The sequence below is a fragment of the Mytilus edulis genome, chromosome 7 (genome assembly GCF_963676685.1).
Source record: "Mytilus edulis chromosome 7, xbMytEdul2.2, whole genome shotgun sequence".
Taxonomy (NCBI): Eukaryota; Metazoa; Mollusca; class Bivalvia; order Mytilida; family Mytilidae; genus Mytilus; species Mytilus edulis.
Window position 1 is genome coordinate 17,243,538 of NC_092350.1, and position 9,107 is coordinate 17,252,644.

The window sequence follows — 9,107 nt, forward strand, 5'->3', positions numbered from 1 at the left end:
CGTTAGTGAACTCAGGTCTGAGACTCATGTCCCGCGGAAGGCCATCCTCTTGTACAAAACAAACGTTAGTGAACTCAGGTCTGAGACTCATGTCCCGCGGAAGGCCATACTCTTGTACAAAACAAACGTTAGTGAACTCAGGTCTGAGACTCATGTCCCGCGGAAGGCCATCCTCTTGTACAAAACAAACGTTAGTGAACTCAGGTCTGAGACTCCCGCGGAACTTCCGAGGCCATCCTCTAGTACAAAACAAACGTCAGACAGGTCTGAGACTCATGTCCCGCGGAAGGCCATCCTCTAGTGAGTAGAGATACCAGACTGTCGTGCTGATCAAAACGATTATGAATCCGGTGATAAGCTACATTTGGTGTTGGCATCAAACAGTTCAAGTCTTTCCCGCGTGTATCTTAATTATTGATAAAAAGTTTAATCTGGCATGCAGAAGTCAAGATATACTCAAGTGATCAAAGCTGTATTGTACATGTACAAATGCACATATGTTGTCTCAATATGATGTAAAGGAATCAAATCAGAAAGTTCTATTTAATTTACATTATTAAATATTACTGGGTTTTCTACATTGCCGGTAGCAGCATTGGTCTTCAAGCAGAATCAACGGTAAATAAGGGAGGTGTTTAAGCACACATAAACCAGTTACACCCATGTGCCCTACTGTTTACTTACACAAAATCAACGGATAAAGCATTCACTATTTGGAAACGTATGTCACATGCTAAGCCATTTCTCGTAGATGAAGTTAAGTTTTGACGGCAAAGAAGTGTCGCTCGCTCAATCTATACTTTCTATTTTCGAATTTGTACTTTTTGTTTAGCATTGGTGTAGGCAGATTTTTGGATTTTTAAGGAACAGGGGGCAAATGTTTGTTTAAAGATTTTAATCAATAAATGGTATATGAATACTTTTAACTGAAGTGAAAATATGATTTTCAAAAAGATGGGACTGTCAATCTAAGAAGGTATACAGCACTTCTCCGTTTCTTACATTGCCTTCGGGAGAACACAGTTTTTTTCTTTTCATGCTTTATATTGATCCTATAACCAACAATACAAAACAATGCAAAAATACTATTACTTTTGAATATTTCGACACTTTTTTACTCATAAGGATCATAGAATTTGAAGTAGAAATTAAAATCCAATATAAGAATAAGATATAGATATTTACACAAAAAATAAATATAATGTATCCTCGACATGGATCACTATTATCCTTTGATTTACAGCATATGTTGGATATTGTTTTTCGAAATCATCCATCTGTCGCATGTTAATAGTGACCTTAATAATAACCTCACTTATATGACTTCAAAATAGATATAAAACGCAATATTGAATAATAATAATATAATGTAATACTGACTCCCGCCGGTTATTCATTACTCCTGCGTACATTACCACAAGTGTTGTATCCTTATTTTCCAATAATTATGAAAAAAAGTTAGTACAGTGTTAACGATGATTGATACATATTTTATAACATAGTAGGGACGTTAAATCTATTGCCTCGTGTAAAGTGAGTGCCACGCTTTTTGAACGTTAAGAACCCTGGCCACGGCTCTTCGAGGGATCCATAGGTGGCATGTTGCAAGGCTAAATTTCTTCATGTCCCTCTCCATTATACCTTCTTTTTCCCGTGCCAGTCCAAATTTCCCCAATCTTCATCCCGGATGGCATCTACCTACCTAGTGTAGTAATTGTCAATTTGTTATCGTCATGGACATACATGAAATATTTGCCACTGGACGTTAAACAACCAATCAATCTATCAATTATAACATCGTATTTCACGTTCAGGATTTATACACGTTTATATATTGGAATTGAAATATGTTTACACTTTGTCGTAAATAATAACAAAATGTGTGTGTCAATATCTACCAATCATTTGTGGTTACACAATTTGGGTCTCTGTATGATTGCATGGTCATGAGCTCTGTGTAGAAGTAATACGTTTGTTGGTAGTTTTTTTCTAGCGCTTATCTCGCGGTTATTGTACTGACTTTTTGTCTTATATGTCATTTTTTATTGGATAATCTATACAGTTGCTTTACAGTTCTGTTTAGAAGTAGATTGATTTATACAGTGTATTGACGTTTACTGCGTTTCGATTTTGAATCGCCGCCTGGTTTGAAGCTAGCGTAGTACCTGCACATTCGGTAGTTCTAATACATCCACAATCTAATTAAAATTAAATCTCTCACTCGCTCATTCCTTAATGATTGGTCGCTGCATTAAAAAGTGAGCGAGTGAGAGAGATTGAATACATCCAGTAAAGGACAAAGTTAATTCCTCATTTTTCAAATATTTGAAGTTTTTCGTTTCTTTCTGACATTATATCATATAATAGAAAGGAAGGCAATATGTCTAGCTCAAATCGGTGACGTTGTTCAAAATTGTAGAAGAAATTCCGGAATAAGTGAAACGTACGGAAGCGTATTAGCGCCACACATCCCCCTATCTTTGCGTTATAACGCAAACCTTTGCGATATAACGCATACCTTTTGCGTTTAACGCAAACCTTTGCTATATAACGCAAACATTTGCGTTATAACGCAAACTTTTGTTTTATCTTATTTCTTATTTAAGATTCAAAGGAAACAGCAGTTATTAATGGAGGAGGCTGTATATATTAAAATTTATTACCTTTGTAGTCATTGCAAAGTAAAATGCTTGAATAATTAGAACATATCATTGACTAATAATGAGCAGAATAATATAAGAAGATGTGGTATGAGTGCCAATAAGAAAACTCTCCATCTAAGTCACTATTCGTAAAAGTAAACCATCATAGGCCAAAGTACGGTATTCAACGCGGAGCATTGGCTCTCACCTAACAGCAATCTATAAAGGCCCCCAAAAACGATATCCATGTTACTACTAGTATATATATTACAAAGAAAATTGAGTAAATTGAGGTTATACCGAAGAAAAAAATCAACCCTGCTAATATAGCTATAACCGAATAAAAATATACTTCCAAAGTAAGCTCTCGTTTGAGAACTGTGTAAAGCTGATTAGATTCAAACAAGCTACCCTTTGGCAATAAATGTATAGAATGAAGATGTTTTATTAATAAAATTATGTTCTCTCCATTGAAATTGCTACCCAAGCATCTTAAAAAGACTCTTCTATATTGAAATGAAATTCAATGACTTTCTATCAAAGAATCTTTATCGTATTCTGAGATTTGAAAGAAAAAACCCGATTTCTTGCATCAAAATTAAAAAAAAAAAGTTTTCCTTATTAATAATTCATTTTAAAGCAGAAAGATCATTTTGTCTATTTGACTTTGAAGTTTCACAATTGTATGACATTATTTTTGATCTTTCAATTTAAATATGCCTATATACTACGCTATATCTATTTTCTTCTTAAATTATATACTTTTCTGATGCACAAATCAGTCTTAATTTATTTATAATTGCACTTCAAGTATTCCATTATTCCTATGCATATTTATTATAATGATTTGGCCTTGTATGTATGTTTCTTTTTTTATCTACTAGTAAATCACAACCGAAATGAATGACATTTATACAAAACTTAATGAATATTGAAATCAAGATATTTGCGTTATATCGCAAATATAACGCAAAGATAGGGGGAAAAATGTGTGGCGCTAATACGCTTCCATAGAAACGCCAATTTTTCTGAATTACAAGTATTACCGTAATTTGAAATAATCAACTTTACCTTTTATCGTATTAAACATGGTACACAAACTTCAACCGAATGATCTCTTTTATTTTGACGGGGAAGACTGCAAGCTAGTATTGTATCTGACTTCAAAGACAAGACTTCAAAATTTTAGTCACGTTAAAAACGTGTTCAGTCAAAGTAACGTCTTCGACAACGACGTCACAAATGTAACCTACAGTGATTTTAGGATCATGCAACTAAAGACGACAAGATGAGCAGCTTACCTAGTCGGCAGAAAATAGTTCAGTCGCCTAACTACAAGGCCAACAGACGTCAAACACCAGAATTCCGTGGTACATTTCCCGAAGAATGCATCGTTCCACAAAATACACCACGCGAAAATGGCTACGAACGTCCAGAATCAGTGCTTTGGCGGAAATTTCCAATATTGAAAAGCAATTCAACCTCAAATATTGAAAACCATGCTCGTCCTTCTTCTCAGACTGGGGTTCAAGGAGGATGTGGACGTTTAAGTGTAACACCTAATATGAAATTTGAGAAGATTCCAGCAGAAAAGCGTTTGCCCCCCATTGCAACTATACAAGACTGGCGGGAATTATCTCCAGAACTATTGAAACGAGATGCTGCTTGGAATGTGTTGTGTAAACATTGTCCTGGAATAGGTTCTCATTCTAGAAGAGAGTACTTTCAGCGTGTTATTAAATGGAGAAAAGGAATTGTTGATGAAAATGAAAAGAGGAAATGTCTTATATGTAAAATCCAGAAAGCAACTACAAAGCCAATTAAAGTGGACCAAAATGCTTACAATAACTATGATCGAGTTGTCAGCAGATTGGCATATTCACATGATTATTACAACAAATTTACCAAAAATGGAGAACGGAAACAAGAAGAAGATACGTCATCAAATATACAGCTAAGTAAGAAGAAGGATTTACAAAAGAAGTGCAAAATTTCCACAACTCCTACTCCTTCTCCGTTGCGAGGTTCACCGTTAACGCGAAATCCGTCTTCGGAGCACAGACCAATACAATCTGTCAACACTCCCGATATGGAATATTCTGTGGCAAAAGTAGCGCGATATTTGCAGTTATATTTGCCAAACAAAAAGGGAATACATTCCAAATGTAGACCATTAAACAAGATTTTCGAGCCTGCTTATCAAAGTTTACTTGGACCGCTAAAAATAGTATATAAAAGGAAGGGGCTCCCTGGAACACTTCAAAAGAAAACTAAGTCGCAACAACCTGACGTTCAAAATGATAAATTGTATCAACAGTTCGAATGTGCAGTTGGAAATTTAGGGCTTGTTTATAACTTACCGGATAACAACCCAAATTTGGGTAAAAGACACGTGAGCATTCCTCGCAATACAAACTTCACGCGCTCACGTGAGATGAATAAGAAGATCGATCGCACAGCGTCAACTCCAGTATTCCCTGCAATTCCGAGATTAATTAAACCTTTAAAAAATATGTAAACTATCTATAATAAAAAAATTAAAAATTGATTCGAGAAAAATATGTAAATCATAACAATGTAGTCTATTTCCAAATAAAGTTAATGTTATTATTGAACCCAGATCTTGTTTTTTATGAATTCAATAAAAGGTCATTTGGCATTTTGCAATGATGCGACTGTGGTACAAGTTAGAGGTTTGGCGCTATGAAACCAGGTTCAATCCACTATTTTCTGCATTTGAAAATGCCTGTACCAAGTCAGAAATATGACAGTAAGTTGTTGTCCATTCATTTGATGTGTTTGAGTGTTTCATTTTGCCATTTGTTCGGGGACCATCTGTTTTGAATTTTCCTCCGAGTTCAGTATTTTTGTGATTTACTTTTTACCATGGCGGATTTTTTAGAATTGAATTAGCCATGTAAGATGACAACTGCATGTATATATGATGTCCCAAACCTAGCGTAAACACAAGGTAATGGTTATTATTATTTATTATTATTATTATTACAATTTTTCTATAGCGCTAAATCTAAAACAATATTACTCAAAGCGCTTTACATCACATGTTAAACGAAATATACACACAGACAGTGATAAAAATATAAAACATGAACCCACAAAATAAATATTTAAGTGTTACAACTTTTCTAGATAAAAGGATTAATAATGTGGAATTTTTTTTTCTTCAAAAAAGTGGAATATATATATCAATGAATCAAAATAAAAAACGAGTAAAAAATTATACTGAATAAAATTGGTAAAATAAATAGCCAAAAAAGTTTAAAATAAGATTGCTATTACAAATTATCAAATATAAGTTAAAAATTTGAAAACGTATTCAAAAGATGAAAAAGGAATATTACCATGTAAAAATATAATTACTGAAATGAAAAATATGTGTGCTACTAAAAAAAACATACAATGTACATATTATAAATAAAACATATCTCCAGTTAAAAGAAAGGTTCGATAAACCAAAAGCAGGCTAACGTACGTCTATGGCACAATGTATCACAGAAACGAATTTAAGGGATTAAAAATGCTTGTCGAAAAAAGTGAGTTTTTAAGTTCTTTTTGAATACAGGCACCGACTTTGCATTTTGAAGTTTTTTTGGTAATGCATTCCAAAGGATGGCCGCTGCTTGATCAAATCTTCAATTGCCGTAGGTTTTGGTTCGCACAATAGGAGTTACGAGTGTTAAGTTGTTTTCAGACCTTAATGATCTTGATGGCCTGTATAAATTTACAAGTTCACTAAGATATAATGGCGCTTCATGTTTCACAGACTTGAATACATATAATAATATTTTGTATTGCACCCTGTATCGCACAGGCAGCCAGTGAAGAGACTCAAGTGTCGAAGTAAAGTGTTCGTATTTCTTTTTTCTTGTAACTACTCGCGCAGCAGTGTTCTGAACCCTGGTTCAGTAACTATTAAAAAAAATGTTTTTTTGTAATTTTAATTTCTTTCTTATAAAGACTAATAACCATTATTTAAGATAACAATATTTAATATGTGCGTACCTTGCAATGCCCTGATGCACGCCAGGCAGTCTTCATTTGTCCAAACATCACTTCATGGATCAGTGAACAAGGTTAAGTTTGCATGGTCAAGTCCATATATCAGATACTATTAGCAATAGAGTGCATGGATTGATTGTAAGGTGTACATGTCAAACTGGCAAATGTCATCTGACATTGACCTTAATTTCATGGGAAGTTTTTGTGTTTTGGTCTTTTTTCTAATACTATATACTATAAGTCAACTACATTCGGTGTATGAAATGATTGTATGGTACCGGTAATATTTTACGATGTATATGTAAGTCTGGCTAGTTTTATTTGACCTTGACCTGATTTTCAAGATACATTGCTTAGTGTTTAGTTTGTTTTTTTTTGTTTTTTTTTTTAATTAGAAGCAAGAGGTCAACTGTATGGAATGATTGTAAGGTGTATTTTTCATCTAACCTTGACCTCATTATCATGGTGCATTGTTCAATGTTAAGTTTTCATGGTTAAGTTTGTTTCTAGGATACTATAAGTAATAGATCAACTATTGATTGTCATGTGTATCATGTCTCACTCAGTGTATGACCTTGACCACATTTTCATGGTTAAGATTGTTTCTTTCATACTTTAAGTAATAGGTCAACTATATGTAATGCAAAGATTGATTGTAAGGTGTATTGTCTGTCTGGAAGTGTTCATATGAGCTTGACTGCACTTTAGTGGTTCATTGGTCAATGGTGAGTTACAGTATAGTTTGGTCTGTTTTTCAGATAAGAGTACTATAAACAATCGGTGTTTGGAAGGCTTGTAAGGTGTTCTGTAAAGCAGATTTCATCTGACCCTGACCTCAACTTCATGGTTCATTGTGAAAGGTTCCAGGTTGGATTTGACATGAAGGAGCCACACTTAAGTAAAACCTTATTTTATTAACTTTCAACCTAACATTCAATTATGATCAGTAAAGCATGTGAAGCACTTCAGCATGTTTCTTCTTGTTTATAAATCTGAATAAAAGTTCTGCAGAACTGCACAAAAATAAGCTTTTCTTGTTCGTTTGTTTCTTAGAAACTATATACATTAGGTCACTGAAATATATTTGGTATATGGACTGATTGTAAAGTGTACATGTATTTCCGGTTGGTTTATCTGACCTTGATCTCACTTTCTTGGATCATGTTCAGTTATGAAATTCTTGAAGTAAAACTTTATATTTAGGACTATCAACATAAAATAATGGTCAGTAAAACAGGCTATACATTTCACTTGTCCACTCTTATTTTTTGGTGTTTCCTTTAGGCATGTGTATCGTTTGTTTGCTGTCTGACTGATTATACCTCAATTCTTCTGTCATTCAACTACTGTTTCCTGTTTTCCACTGGACCACTTTCGAGTTTGTCCTTCACCGGAAAAAACTCGTCAATTATGCGTACCTTTATGACAAATTTAACAGATAGAGGTAATCACCTGTTTCCCTGCACTATTAACCTTCATCAAGCGTCTTAGTGATCGTCATTGTGCAGGATAAACTAGAAATAATGTTTGATCCGTATGTACTTAATCACAATTTCCTAATAACAGCAGTGCTGATTTTCAATTATGAGAATTCAATTTGCTGAATAATTTGTTCATAATAGCATCATAATTTTCCAACCACTTGCTCAACATTGGAACGGAAATGACGACGCCCCTAAATGCATGAATGATGTTCACTCCAACCATATTTTTGACGGAAATGCATCTAACTCAAAAGTTAACTGAATTGCAACTGAACATGAACTTGTGAACAAAATAAAACTTGACAGTGATGTAATGATGAGGAATGTTTATTTGAGCTGTAATAGAACATCCTCAAATCAGATCATAAATATACAATATATCAAAAACACTCAAATCAGCCGTACTGATGTCATCATCTTTTAAAGGTATTCTCAGTTAATATAAATGAATTATAAAGTTTATAAGTAAGACAACATTAAGATAATAGATAAGAATATAAATGTTGGGATCTAATTTATCTTTCTATTTCTTCTCTTCAATCTTAAGGAAAAAAATTGAAGTAAAATTGTCGAAATAAATGCTTGTTACAGTATCGTGAAAAAATGAACAGTTTTAATATTTTTGTTTTTCTTTCTTTCATCTGTGCTACTTTTAACAAAGTAATACTTAATTAAAAGCAAATTCATTAAGGCCACATTAAAATAATTTGTAGATTTTCAGTCTCCCATCACCAGAAAAATTTCGGGAATTGTAAGGATTTTCCTTTGTAGGGAATTAGGACAAAACATTTTATCTTAAATAAACTCCTTTCAGTTTTTTATTTGTGAATAATTCTCAATTAAATAACTGGAAGCTAAGTTAAAAAATGCTTTTTTCCCCATGCAATTTAGCCAGTAATGAAGAAATTCCAAAATTTAGCCAGTAATCACAAATTTCATACAATTTAAATCACAATAATTA